The following is a 15,097-nucleotide window of genomic DNA, read 5'->3' on the forward strand; positions in this document are numbered from 1 at the left end:
TTGATGAGGAACATTTTATTGAATATTGTTTTACTTTTAATTGTGAAAAGCGCACAGAAATCTCCAACTGACTCAAAAGTTGAACACAGATGGGGATGGGCTGCTTCCTCAGACTACCGCACACGCACACTATTCTCCACAAATAGAGGCATAAATTATGAAACAAATATAAATCAATTACATTAATCACAATAGAAATAATAAATAAAAAAATCCTAGAGGCATGCTGGTAGGTAATGAATCACTCCTCAGTCAGTCAGCAGTGTGGAACGAACGTTGCACACCTCAGGGATTCTACTGTCCCCATGTAACCCACCCACCCAACACAATGTCCTGGGATGCTGAGGCTATCTCATTCCGTTCTTCCCCAGAGGCCAGAGATGCTCTGATGCCCCAGTGTGATGACGTCCCGTCTGTCCATCTCCACCTGGTTCTCTTCTTCTCTTCCTCAGTCTTCCACCCACTCTGCCCCGTCTCACTCTGACGTGAGTGCTCGGAGCCTTGTTGGCCGTAGGTCGCCATGGCCCTGCCAATTCTGCCTCTCCTGTGGTGTCGTTAAGTGTCGACGGAAGGCACAGTGGATAGTCCATTGCAGGCGGCGTTGATGTCCAGCGGCTGGGCTTGCTGGCAGCTTCGGAGCGCGGTTAATACGTCAACCGTTTCCAGAGGCACGTCACCGTTAAGCTTAATGGTGGTGCCTGGTGACTGCCAGCGGCAGTGGAAGCACTGATATTCGCTCCTTCTGTGGAGGAATTCAATCTTTTAATGCTGTAATAGCTATAGGTGAAGCTTAACAGTGGAGCCTGTTGAATGCCAGTGACCTGACCTCCAGGGTTGAGGAATACTTCTTTAATCGCTGGCCGACAATTAATAAGACATGGTCAGTGGATGAAATGCAACCCTGGGTTAGCAGTGAGTGGACCAACGCAGCATCGCCGCCAAATGGCCACCTTGGGGCCCATTGGCGCCATCTGGCCAGCTGGGGGTTCAGTGTCCTGTCCAGATGCTGTGTTTACGATTATGTATAATATTGTCCAGCTCTAATAAGCAAATAAAGTATGGTGGTATAGTGCTCCCACTGGCAGCTTTGACAGTTGCAAGATGAGGCTCCTTTTCAAGAGTGTCATCTGCAGTGTAAGCTGGTACCTGTTGACCACCGAGGGTCAACAGTCATCCACAACAACAACCCTGTACTGGAGGGTCTCCTGGAACTCTTCCATGTCTTGTCATTCCACTTCTGACACCAATGTAATGAATGTTTTGATTCAATGATTTCAATGATTTTCGATGGTAAATTCTATATTTGGTGTTTTATTTGGTGGTCACACACAAAACAAGTGGACTTCAGTAAACGGGAAATCACAGCATTTAACCCTCCAAATCGTAAATAATCGTAAATCGGCTTTCTTATAGGCATAGAAGGTTTATTAAAAACACAAGAGTTTTGTACATACAGTTTCAGATTTGCACTTTTCAGAAATGTTGCTGCATAAACATAACGTTTTGAAGAGAATTCAACCTGATTAATTATTAAGTAGACTAAAGTCCTCTTAATATTGGAATCGTCCAGTTTGTAACCAGAGTACACTCTTTTCTCCAAACACCACCAACACATGCACAGTTTGCACTTAACAATGAATGAATATAAAAACAGTGATGTAATTACCAGGAATCTGTCAGCTGTATGGACATAATCCATTGGACGCCATCCAACGCTTAATTCATTCCTGCATTGAATCTACCATTAAGACACCCTTTCTGTGGAATAAAGGAGAACTATTTCTTTTGGAACATACTTCACTTTTGCGCACGCACGCACACATGCACGCAAGCACACACACACACACACACACACACACACACACACACAAATACTCTCACATTAGATTCTTAAAGAACCATGTAAAGTATTGAATGATGAGATGAATAGACTTGTTTTCTTAGGGATTATGCAGAGGGCAATTAATAGATCCACTCTCTGTCTCACACATCCAAGCAGACAAACCACACCGGTTCTGAGCACTAAATTCACAACATATCACAACAGAGCCTCATATAGACTAGAGAACAGCATAAAAAAAGAAAATAATCTCACTGCTAGCCCCCTTAGAGAGACTATTACGGTATAACGCGTATAAGTCAATCAAGACAGTTTTACACATGAGAACGACTGAATGAAATGCAGAGTGCATAATTCAACCCATCCTGTTGTACTGTTCCACATGCTTCTATAACATCCTGACCTTCTCTCAATGAAAACAAACTCACCAGCATCACACAAGCTGCCTCTAAAAAACATTGGCCTCCCCACACCCCGAACCCTTAGACAAGAACGACAGAGCCATCACACGTCTAGTAAATGACACCCATCATCATCCGGTCACTTCACATTACAGCCATCTGGAAGAGATACAGGACTTTAACAACCACTTAAACCTATATACTGCATTGACCGAAGTCCCCCTTGGGGTCTGTAATACTTTACCTTGACCCTTTTCCCTCTACACCAGTGGTTTTCATATCAATGTCCATCATTTATTCGGCATTGGAGCCAAAGGCCCACCATTTCATGAGATTTAGCCTCTCAGACCCAAAACGAAATATACTTGTCGTTGGATAAGATTTTGATCACAATAGCAGAGATAACAGGCAAATTAGCAATTATTCTACATTCTTATAATTGTGTAGACTTCTGTTCTTGTAAAATAAATGTAGATGTTTAACAATGATTTAACTCGTAAAATGAAACCTGGATTTGGTTTAATTATATGCTCTCAAGAGTTAAAGATCTAATGAGGGTCCATTTGGTTTCATTATATGCTCTCAAGAGCTAAAGTACTAATAAGGGATCATTTGGTTACCAACTCTCCATCATTTAGTTGGGGACCACCTGAAACCCCCTCAAGGACCACTGGTTGAAAATTGAAATTTGTGTCAATGTCCATACCACACCGGAGCATTTTCTATTTTGTGAATAATTTGCATTAATTTAAAATGGATCCAAGTACGTGCACATGAATTTTACGGCAAATAAAACCATCAAACTGTATGATAAAAAGTTTGATCTGAAATCTTTGCAACGCATTTTCCCCATCGTTTCACGTCGCTCCTGGTGTAAAGGACCTTTCGGACAGTGGTACTCAAAGTGGGGTCGGGGAGGGGGGGTTCCAGGGGGTCCAAAAGTAGTAATAACATCAATCATTTTAACCACTTTATCCATTATGTTGCTGATTATTTAAAACTAGCAGAGCTACAAGCTCACGTCACTTCGTGCCGCGCTGCACATCTGCTATTTTTGAAAATAATTGATAGGCCGTCAGTATGACTAGGGCTAGAACAGGTCGTCTAGTTTTCATGAGCTTTCATTAGCCTGACAAAAAAAAATCTTCCATGTTTCAACAAAAACAAACATCAATCTTCTGTCCTGGGGGTCCCTGGCAAAACATTTTCAGATGGGGGTCAGCTGGCAAATCCATATCAATGTCGGGTTCCTTGACATGAAAGTTTGAGGGACACTTCTTTAGGATGCATGGATGGATGTACTGTATTTATGGAGATGCCACATATTGTCTTCATCTCTATGCTGCTGTATGTGTTTATATCGTCTGTGTGCTGCTGCTGTGTTGAAAGGACTATGAAAACAAACCCCCCTCAGGGACAATAAAGTCTAATCTAACAATCTAAAAGAACTGCTTGTACTTTTTATACAGCTCGTACAACAGTACACAGACAATGCAAAGTTATTAAGTCCTTCCCAACTGTATAGTTTGTTAAAAAGGGCAAACAACCAAATATGCACAAGTTGACGTGGCTGACATTCCGCCATTCTAAAAATACACCCAGGGGGTGTTTAGATTTGATTAATCGACGGTCTAATAATATGTAGTTTTGGGTGGGAAAACTGGGAATGTATGAGCCAGACATAAGAGTGTGTACCAGTGGTATTTAGCTTCTCATTTGTCATGTTTGTCCCCGTGTCTGTCACCCCTGCAGGTCATGAGAACACACTGAGATGAATGTTAACTTGTACAGAGGAACTAACTGGTATTGTACTGTCTGGAGAAGAATCACACTCCAGGGCAGATGCCGTTCCAGTTCTTCCATCATACATCACTATCTTTGAAAAAAAAGGGTTTTGATTTTTTTTAACACATATCTTCTGGGGGGTCCCTGGCACGCGCGCACACACACACACACACACACACACACACACACACACACACACACACACACACACACACACACACACACACACACACACACACACACACACACACACACACACACACACACACACACACACACACACACACACACACACAGTCATCAGTGTTCATTTTAACGTGACATATGCGTAAACAATTGTTTCGCTTAGATTAATCATATAAAAAAAATAGTACATACACGGAGCGTTAACAAATGTGTGGAATAGAACAGTGAAATAAACCACCGCCCGGCCGGCCAACCAAAAGCCTATGAGGCCCTGGAGCTGAACAAAAACAGCACAAAACTGAACAAACAGCAGCCAAAACACTGTGCAGATATCAGAGCTTATTAATGCACGCTTTCGGTCGTGTGACCTTCCTCAGGCATGGTATGCCCGAGGAATGTCAGCACTGCATGGCTTATATTATAATTAATTAAGGTATGGCCTGAAGGAGGTCACACGACCCAAAGCTTGCATTAAGCTCTGATATCTGCTCTGTGTTTTGAGTGTGCGTCTGCTGTGCGTCTGTTTTTTTATGTGATGGAATAAAAGTATCACTACAACTATCACTTTTATTCCACCACAGTGGAAATAATAAGTCTATGGGCTTAGCCCTTATGCCATTTTTTTTTTACCTTTAAAAAAAAGAAGTAAAAAAAACATTTTAAGATGGTTCAAATAAGCTAGCTGATCAGGGTGTAAGAGGATGAGAAACCAGCAGCAAAATGTTATACTTTGACAGGAATATGGGTGTATATATATATATATATATATATATATATATATGGAATAGAAAATTGTATGAAGTTGAAAATGAATTGACCGATTTGCAGATAAGGGTGTGTGTGTGTGTGTGTGTGTGTGTGTGTGTGTGTGTGTGTGTGTGTGTGTGTGTGTGTGGGGCTGCCAAATTGCATTCTGAAAATTAAATAAGTGCCGCTGTTAAACATTATCGTCACATTAATATCAATAAGAAGTGAGCAAAAATAATGAACTTTTACGAAGACTATGTAAGATTATCAGTGTGATGAAGTCAACGATGTCTCGCAGGGATTTGTAAGAATACACACTATTGAGCCAGTAGACATTTACAATATAATCCAAGTGTGAAAAGGTTTGATTTATTGCCGTTAGACGGGTCGATTTTTAGTCCAACACCTTAACCGGCCAGCCAGTGATGGAATCATGATTTATATCTGATATGTTGGTATTGGTTTTCAATATCACCGCATAAAATTCCCCATCATTTTCCCATGACACTATTTTGGAACCGAGGTATATTCTGTATGACTGTTGACCTCTGTAATGCAAGTGTAATGCTTTATGGGCACAACTCCCACTCCCAAACCTCACAGAGAGACACCCCAAACAGGCCCTTTAACCCTTTAAAGCCCAGGAAAGCATCTGTCTCATTTTAGCTATATACATACAGGTATACGTATACTGTACATATATAGTAGTCACGATTTTTCAAAAACAGCATAAGCTCATAGTGAAAAACTATATTAAAATGAAAAATTTTAACTCAAATATTGGCTTATGATGGGTCCTGGGTAGTCTCTGGAGATGGGTCTGAGGACAAATGCATACATAATGTTGGGGGTCCTTGAGATGAAGACGTTTTAGAACCAACCACTGATATAGAATTTTGGGGGTCCTTCACATGAAAAGGTTTTAGAACCAACCACTGATATAGCATTTGGGGGTCCTTCACATGAAAAGGTTTTAGAACCAACCACTGATATAGCAACATACGTTTTTCAGAAAACTGTTTTTGGATTTAGAAGACATTTCTAGAATCGGCCAGTGGGTTAAAGAAATACACATTCATGTTCAGTCCCAATGGCGTCTACTGCTTAGTGTCGGGCGGAAACACATTCATGTTCAGTCCCAATGGCGTCTACTGCTTAGTGTCGGGCGGAAACACATTCATGTTCAGTCCCAATGGCGTCTACTGCTTAGTGTCGGGCGGAAACATGTTCAGTCCCAATGGCGTCTACTGCTTAGTGTCGGGCGGAAACACATTCATGTTCAGTCCCAATGGCGTCTACTGCTTAGTGTCGGGCGGAAACATGTTCAGTCCCAATGGCGTCTACTGCTTAGTGTCGGGCGGAAACATGTTCAGTCCCAATGGCGTCTACTGCTTAGTGTCGGGCGGAAACACTTTTCGAAAAAAGGACCAATGGATCGTGGTAATTATCTATCATTAATACCGGCATTGGTTAAATATTTATTAACACCACAGACAGACTTTCAACTTGGTGTCATTATATGACAAAGGTTTTCAAAACTATGTTGTGAGCTTGTAGATCAGCTATTTCCGGGAGACACTGTCATATGGACTTTCTTAGCAATTGTAGAAATATTAGGCCTTAACCTAATTGTTGTTCAACCTACTTAACTTAACCTTAGCCTTAACCTATTTGATTGTTCAAGTATGTTCTAATCATGTATATTTTATTCAGTTGTGCCCACTCTAACTGTTACCAGTATAATAATTTATGAACAAACATAAAACAACAAAATATGGATATACAAGGTTTCTTAGTTCAATAAATCGTCCAAAACATAGATACTAGTACTGTATGAATAACGCAATAACTGTTTTACCACCCAAGAAACTCACTCCTGTCAATTGCAATTAAGCTAGATGTATTTTACTGTACGACTTTTGAACGATCTCAGGGAATTTTGCACCTCAGCACCCATTATAGTGAATCGTCAACAACGGCTACGTTTTTAACCCTACTGGCAAGAGGATTAATTTTTTACGTATTGGAAGGGTCCGACTCATTCTCGTTGGATTGGGGATACATAAACACACCCAAGTTTAACACTTGGCAACCCTTTTCAGAATGCATTAGACTGTTGAGGAATTGGATGCTAGTTTGGTAGTTGACAACGATCAGCCTGTATGGTCTCAGTAATCTTTCTTTATTTCTCTTTCCCCCCTTTCTATTTTACTTTATAATAAATATTATATAGGCCTATTTTTTATGAAAAAAATAAAAAAATAAATTGTATCTGCCCACCACGCATTCTCACTCCTATAAGACGGCAAATGGGTGATGGCTAATGATTTGGGATGGATTTGATTAGGGTTATGATTCTGCAAGGCAACTCGCTCCCCTGACTGCTCGCTCGGCAGTACCTCTCGTGGCTCAAGTCCGCTTTGGACGGCGCACCTGAGGCACCTCTGTCACATGCGTATTCTTTCTGGTGGAACTGGCTCAACGTGGGCCTGCACGACGTGGGTCTGGTGGAACTGGCTCAACGTGGGCCTGCACGACGTGGGTCTGGTGGAACTGGCTCAACGTGGGCCTGCACGACGTGGGTCCGGTCGAACTGGCTCAACGTGGGCCTGCACCACGTGGGTCTGGTCGAACTGGCTCAACGTGGGCCTGCACCACGTGGGTCTGGTGGAACTGGCTCAACGTGGGCCTGCACCACGTGGGTCTGGTGGAACTGGCTCAACGTGGGCCTGCACCACGTGGGTCTGGTCGAACTGGCTCAACGTGGGCCTGCACCACGTGGGTCTGGTGGAACTGGCTCAACGTGGGCCTGCACCACGTGGGTCTGGTGGAACTGGCTCAACGTGGGCCTGCACCACCTGGGTCTGGTGGAACTGGCTCAATGTGGGCCTGCACCACGTGGGTGGCAACATGGCAGGGGATGCATGGCAGGTGCCTCCCAGAGTGGAATTGGGGGTGGGGGGTGGGGTGGATAGCTGGGTATCTGGTTAGCCATCTGGTGAAAGAAAAATCTTGAGAGATTAGCTCTCCTACGGTAGCTGTTCAGTGCTGCTATATGAGGCACGGGCAGGGACGCTCACTGTACAGCAGGGAAAGGCCCTGGGTGTGTGCGTGTGTACACAAGAATGCTATGAAGGCACTTGGTGTGAAGGTCATGGACAAGGCAAGGATGAGGCTGGCTGGGCACTGCGTGGCATCCATGGCACCGATGGCAAGCAACCGACAGAGAACGGACACTGTGGGAGCCGAGCCAAGCTACAGCCTTACCTACTACATAGACGTAGACGCACAGCGGTGTTGCAACACTGAATTTCCCCCATGGGATCAATAACTGTCCATCGATCTATCCATCTTGTCAAGGGCATGGCCATGGGATAATGGGTGGGTACTTCTGGGGGAGAGTTGATTTTAATTACCAGGGGTTCCCCAGCAAAAGTAGTTAATACAGCATCAAAATCATTTTTAACCATTTTATCCATTTCCATCCTATTCATTCCATCTACAAGTTCACATCGTGTGCACTTTGTGTTTCCTAAATAAAAATTAAAATATAATAAATTCAACGTTACTTTGACCTACATTCAGTTGAATGTAGGTCAGCTGAGTGTGGGTTTTATTGCAGTGAAACCACATGGCAAGAGAAAAATCATGAAGATACATTAACCGTGGAAATGGTGGTGGTTAATGTTATATTATCAGCATTTGCATTAGAACTCCGGAGACACCCATTATGCCAAAGTAAAGAGTCATACTAATTTAAGTGTCTGAGTGTTTAAGCACCGTCTTAATATGAAATGTTACTGGAACCCAATACTAACAAATGTAGCTGTGCCGGACTGTATACCAAATGTATGGCTGTCAGATTGATGGAATACGTTCAGGTTTTTGCTCCAAGATAATATAATAGCCTGATTTATACTTAAAAAATAAACAATCTACAAGCTCACAAAGCACCTCACCACCTTGGGAGCTTGGAGATCAGCTACTTTGTCTTTCAGGTCACGAATCTGTCGTAGGACGAGGTATAAATCGGGCAATATGCAGGTGAGATGTTAATTAGGAAGGAGCCTAGTGTTCAAAAGAAAATGCGTGAAACCGAATTTAGCCAGACTTTTTAAAGCGAATATTTTAAGCCAATTGCTGTTGGCCAGAAATGTTGTATCTCCATATTCTTCTTTTCGTACATTAATGGCCTACTTCTTTCTGTTCTGCTCTGTAAAGCACTTTGAGTTGCATTTATGCATAAAAGGTGCTATGTAAATAAAGTTTATTATTATTACTTCATCATACTGCAGCGTCTCACAAAAGTATAAAAAAACTAGAAAAAGTGCCCTTCCGGGCACAGGTCTCCACCAGGAGGATAGGAGTGTGTGTGATGTTTGGCAAAATGTTTAGGAGTAATGTTTAGGAGCCTTTGATGGCAATTGGATGATTTGAGGCATTTTGTTCCAAAAATGTGTTTTGCAAAAATCAACCTGTTGGTGGCGCTATAACAGGCCAATGTGAAAAGGGTGGGATATATTCCTCAGCCTAGTAAGAAAATGTGTGAAAGATTTCACGTAAATTGTATGCTGCGTTCATGATTTGAGGCTTTTGTTCAAAACGGGGCAATCTTGCAAACTGTGAAAGCCAATTATAGCCAATTAGGATGGAATATGAAATATCGGACAGATCCGACTTGAGCACATGACAATAGAGATACTGTGTAACGATTTGTGAGATTTGTGGACAGAATCTGGAGGAGTAATATCAAAAAAGGTGTTTTACAAAAGTCAGCCTCCTGGTGGCGCTATAAAAGGCAGATGCGGAAATTGCAGGTCAAAGGTTTGTCCTTGGCCACTAGGGAGTGTGAATGCAACGTTTCACGCAGATCGGTGCAGTTTTAGGTAAAAATGTGAAAAGCTGCCTCATGGTGGCGCTATAACAGGCCGTTCTGGAAAATGCGGGGCAGAGGTTCATCGTTGCCATCCAGGGAGTGTGTGTGCAAAGTTTGGCATCGACCGGGTTAACGGTGCCGGAGATTAGCTGTACACAGACGGACGGAAGGAAGGACGGACACACACACACACGGACGGACGGACACACACACGGACGGAGTGCAAAACATACTCTCTCCCCATGCCTTCGGCCTGGTGGAGACAAGGACAGACGGACACACACACGGACGGAGTGCAAAACATACTCTCTCCCCATGCCTTCGGCCTGGTGGAGACAATAAGACCTACAAGCTCACAAAAAATAGCCGATCTACAACAGCTTGCTCTCAGCTATTTTTGCTATGTTGGAAAAGCTTTGAAAGTGAAAGTGAAATGGTTAAGTGAGTAAAGATTTAACCAATGAAAAGTATCAACAAGAGCTTGTGACTAAATAATAACTACTGTACATTGGATCCATTATTTATGTTTGTTATTTCTTTCCCCATTTCCTGAAACCAACCATTTTTAACATAATGAGGTTTCCACCCGACAGAGACGATGCGTTTACTGACTAATTCATCTACAAAGGTTTATGAGGAAACTATATTCAGTTATAGATCAGTTACAAAACTAAAATGTCATTAACATAGTAATAATAAAGCTTCATTTAATAAAACAATACAGCAAAAACAGCCAGTGCTGGTTTTATTATAACCTATTCTCCTTCTCCTAAATGCAATTTCCTGTGAGCATGGTGCACGATAAAGACGTCACATTTGGCACAATGATACTATTATCAAAGTCAGCTTGCTTTCAACATGGTGAATTTCAACGTACAAATTAGGCTCACACAGTGGACAATCTGAAACAGGGGATTACCGTAGTATAAAATATCAAATGCACATACGAAGGTTAACCCATTAAAAGCATCTGTCATTTGATATTTTATATAACATAGGTTTTTCAGAAAACTAAGGATTTAGAACAGTGGTTCAAAAAAAATATCAGATATACAAGCTTGCAACGTGGCACGAAGTGACACACTGTGAACTTGTATATCTGCTATTTTTGAGCATTTTGGCTCAGGGGTAGAGTCGGCCGGATGGTAACCGCAAGGTTGCCAGTTCGAAACCGGGCTCCCCCAGAGTTAGTGTCCAAGTGTCCTTGAGCAAGACACTGAACCTGCTCCTGATGTGCTGGTTGGTGCCTTGCATGGTTTCTGCTAACCTGACTCCGCCAGATGGGGCAGCAGAGAGTACACTGGGTTCCCCCCTCCTGCTCCCATCTGGGAACTCTCAGGCAGACTCGATGCCCGGCCACAAAACGGCCTGGCCAATCAGCAGCAGCTATCCCGCCTCTAGCTGCTGCTGATTGGCCAGGCCGTTTTGTGGCCGGGCATCGAGTCTGCCTGAGAGTTCCCAGATGGGAGCAGGAGGGGGGAACCCAGTGTACTCTCTGCTGCCCCATCTGGCGGAGTCAGGTTAGGTTTCTGCCGCCATCGGTGTATGAATGTGTGTGTGAATGGGTGAATGTAATGCACAATCTATGTAAAGCGCCTTGGATAAAGGCACTATATAAATGCACCAAATGCACCATTCAAGTGTTTCACCACAAATCTTCTGTGGGTCCCTGGCACAAACCATGTTGTGGTTTGTGAGTGTCTGCACAGCCAAATACATATGATGTTGGGGGTCCTTAAGGCACGGAAAGGTTTGAGAACTACTGGTTTAGAAGGCATTAGTAGAATTGGGCTCAGGTCTTAATGGTTTTAAGAAACAGATTCCACAGCCAGACCTTCAAAGCTGCTTAACAGGTGCTGAATGTTATCTTCATGTCAATCACATATACGTATAAGATTCCATTGCATTAGCTCTGTATACACTAAAAGTATACAGCCTTGTGTATACTGTATATGTATACTTGAACCATATCTGCTGCTACAGTACGTCACGTCTTCACTTGCACAAGAGTCTGAGGTACTGTGCCATTATTTTGTCTGAGAACAAACGAAATATTTTGTGCGTGCGCATGTGCGCGCGCGTGTGTGTGTAAACTGCAGTTTGTGCACACCAACACCTGCAAGATTGTGATGTGACAAAGTTGAAACATTCATGTTTATCGGCAGCACAATTGATGACTTTGTTAGTTAGACTCACAGCTGTGGCGCCGGTTACAGCTGACAGTAACGCACTAAAAATGTGCTCCGCCTCCTAATGAGAAGACTTTTAAGACTTTTATTGATTTTGTTTTATATTGCCATTTTATGGTGCCTGTGCACACTACCCAGCCTCCACATATTGTATTAAAGTTAGAGCTGGCCACCATTAGCAAACTTACACATTGTCAACAGAATATTGCTAACACACCCACCATCAGGACACCCATGGAAGATTTGTGAATACATGTAACTGAGAAAACTGTACTGGTGCAACAGTTTACTACACACAATACTATAGGTCCTGTTTCACCAGGTTATACCATCCTCAAACTATATGTCCTTTTAAAGGGAAGTACTGTAGGGGTGCTGAGGGGGCAACACTTTTTCTTTTGGCACTTTGAGATGGTAAAGTAAGGTAAATGGAAGTGCTTTACAAATGAAATGTATTATATTAGCATTTACTATGAAATTGTACATTTCCCGTTAGTCAGTCACTCAAAATCCCCATAAATGGGAATGCCCCCATATATGGTGCCCAGGTCTCGTGACATCACGTGACATCATCAGGGATGGAGATCCCTGATATCATAGTAAATGTGGCCGGCTGTCGCAATTGATGACGACGACGACGACGACGACGACGACGACGACGATGATGATGCATTTTATTTATAAAGCGCTTTACATTCTCACGAATCTTACAAGATTAAAAGCATGGCAAAAAATAAAATATAATAAAGAAGCATTTAGCAACATCATAATCATAACGAAGCATGATATTAAGTCTCGCAACATATTATATCCGCCAGTCTCACAACATATATGATGTCCCCAGTCTCACAAGATACTGCATGTCCTTTTGAACAGATTTCTGTCATTCCCTTCAGGTACTAACACCAGTTTGCCACAAAACAAAAAATGTGCGTGCGTGCGTGCGTGCGTGCGTGCGTGCGTGCGTGCGTGCGTGCGTGCCTTTTTTTCGCCTTCTTCTGGAACAGAACACCCATTAGAGGGCCATAAAATTCAACAGAGTAAATGGTAAGAGAAAATAGATTGCCAAAACTTTGCCAAGGTTTGTCTGGGACAAACATGAACACGCCAACAGTGTGATGCAGTGCTGACATAGTGCACGATGCCGTCATACTGTTAGACCAGACAGGGATTGTTTTCAATGTCATGCTTTCATAGAAACCACTAGACTTTTGATTTCAAATTGAAACTCAAGCCCGGCAAAATCAAATAATGTGTGTGTGTGTGTGTGTGTGTGTGTGTGTGTGTGTGTGTGTGTGTGTGTGTGTGTGTGTGTGTGTGTGTGTGTGTGTGTGTGTGTGTGTGTGTGTGTGTGTGTGTGTGTGTGTGTGTGTGTGTGTGTGTGTGCGCGCGTGCGTGTGTGTGTGCGCACGCCCGCTTTCAAAGATAACAATGAATGGATGTGGTCATTTAAAAAGAGTTCTTTTCATCTCAAGTCCAAGATTATTCTAACTTCAGGAACCAAGACAAATAATGAAACAAAAATAAATCACCAGCTAATTTATTTTTGGGGGGAGAAGTTAACATTCCAGCCATGGTTCATCAGGGAATGCTGTTCTTTGTCTTAATATAAAAAACTTCACTTTCAGGACAACAACCTAACATTTGCTGGTGACATACAGTACATGAGAGAAAATAAAGAAAAGTTGTTAAAAACGACTTTCAACCTGTTTTAGGCATGACTGTACAAAAATTAAAATAGTAGCAATTGCCAATCTACAAACTCACATGTGGAATAGTGACGTGTTGTGAGCTTGCAGATCAGCTATTTTCGTCTGACACCGTTGTATGTCAAAGTATAAAATAGGGCTTACAGGGTTAACTACACTAAAGAGATATTGAAGGATTCAAGTATTGTAGTTCCATTCAAGTATTGCTTGAAATATATTACAGAATTCATCACTACGGGTGAAATGGAACTACGAAAAGCATGATTTGTAGCTGGATTTCAGTTCTCCAATAGACCTGAACTCATGCAGTGTACTCCTGGATGTCTTGCATTGTCTGGGACAGTAATGGTTCAAGGAACATTATCAAGGTTCTGTCTAGTTTTTAAACTTGAAGCCGTATACTAACATTTCTGAAGGATCATATAATCTGCATCTGGAACACATCTTAACTATATCTATGAAATAAAGAGAACAGTGGAAAAATAAAAGGAGAATACCAAACCTTTTTGAGACGTGCAACCAACAATATAATTGACACAATACTTTACATAAAAAACAAGCCCAAAGTTGCTTTCACAACTGTGTTATAAACTATCCATTTGACTGAAATGAAACATAGGCTACTGGCCAAAATATGGCTATAAATGGAACTATATGCTTTGAGCTATACTTAATACAAAATATAACTATATTAAGAGAGGTATGCAAGAGTTCATGCTTTGAAATGTTAATTTAGGTTTTGAATTTGAATTTATAGCATTAAATGTATATGTGATGTCTTTGTCAAGGTATATTGTCTTGCAACTATTTTTAAAACGGCATTATTTTCCTATCCCAGTTAATGAAAATGATAATAATAACAACAACAACAATACAAATAATAATAATACAAATAATAATAATAATAATAATAATAATAATCCATAAATGTTTAAAGCTGTGGCATTGTCCAAGTTATCTATATCGTTAGCAAATCATATTTAATAACGGTCTGGTTCATGTAACATGGGAATAGGTAAAAAATAAAAGGATAATAAATATTTAGTTTACACTGTTTTCCAATTCAATACGATTTCTGGAATGTCTCAAGTATTGGCATCCAGAGACCACTATCCAACGGCACAATGAAATGGATTTACAACATTTGTATTGAAATGTTGGGCTATTCATGCTGCATTCATCCACAGTTGGAACTACAGTACACAAGCTGTGTTGTGTTGTTCTGTGTGAATATAATGCATAACTACCACTTTAATCTCTGGTACCCAGGAAAATCTATCAATTCTCCTGACACCCTTAACAAATACGATGAGACCAAGACTCTCAAACTCTGATTGATTGCCTGTATTTGTGTCACATGGATT

At 41.7% G+C, this 15,097-nt stretch overlaps 1 long non-coding RNA gene across 1 annotated transcript in view; it reads right to left on the reverse strand.

Moving 5' to 3' along the window:
• Positions 1 to 15,097, reverse strand: part of LOC306932747 — a 48,037-nt gene continuing 32,940 nt past the window's right edge. The window contains exons 4-5 of the long non-coding RNA XR_013791155.1: positions 1,667 to 1,758; positions 1 to 742 (exon numbers count right to left, since the gene is read on the reverse strand). This is a non-coding gene — a long non-coding RNA (uncharacterized lncRNA). The remainder of the gene's footprint in view (positions 743 to 1,666; positions 1,759 to 15,097) is intronic.

The sequence above is a fragment of the Electrona antarctica genome, assembly GCF_951216825.1.
Source record: "Electrona antarctica genome assembly, chromosome: 11".
Lineage (NCBI taxonomy): Eukaryota > Metazoa > Chordata > Actinopteri > Myctophiformes > Myctophidae > Electrona > Electrona antarctica.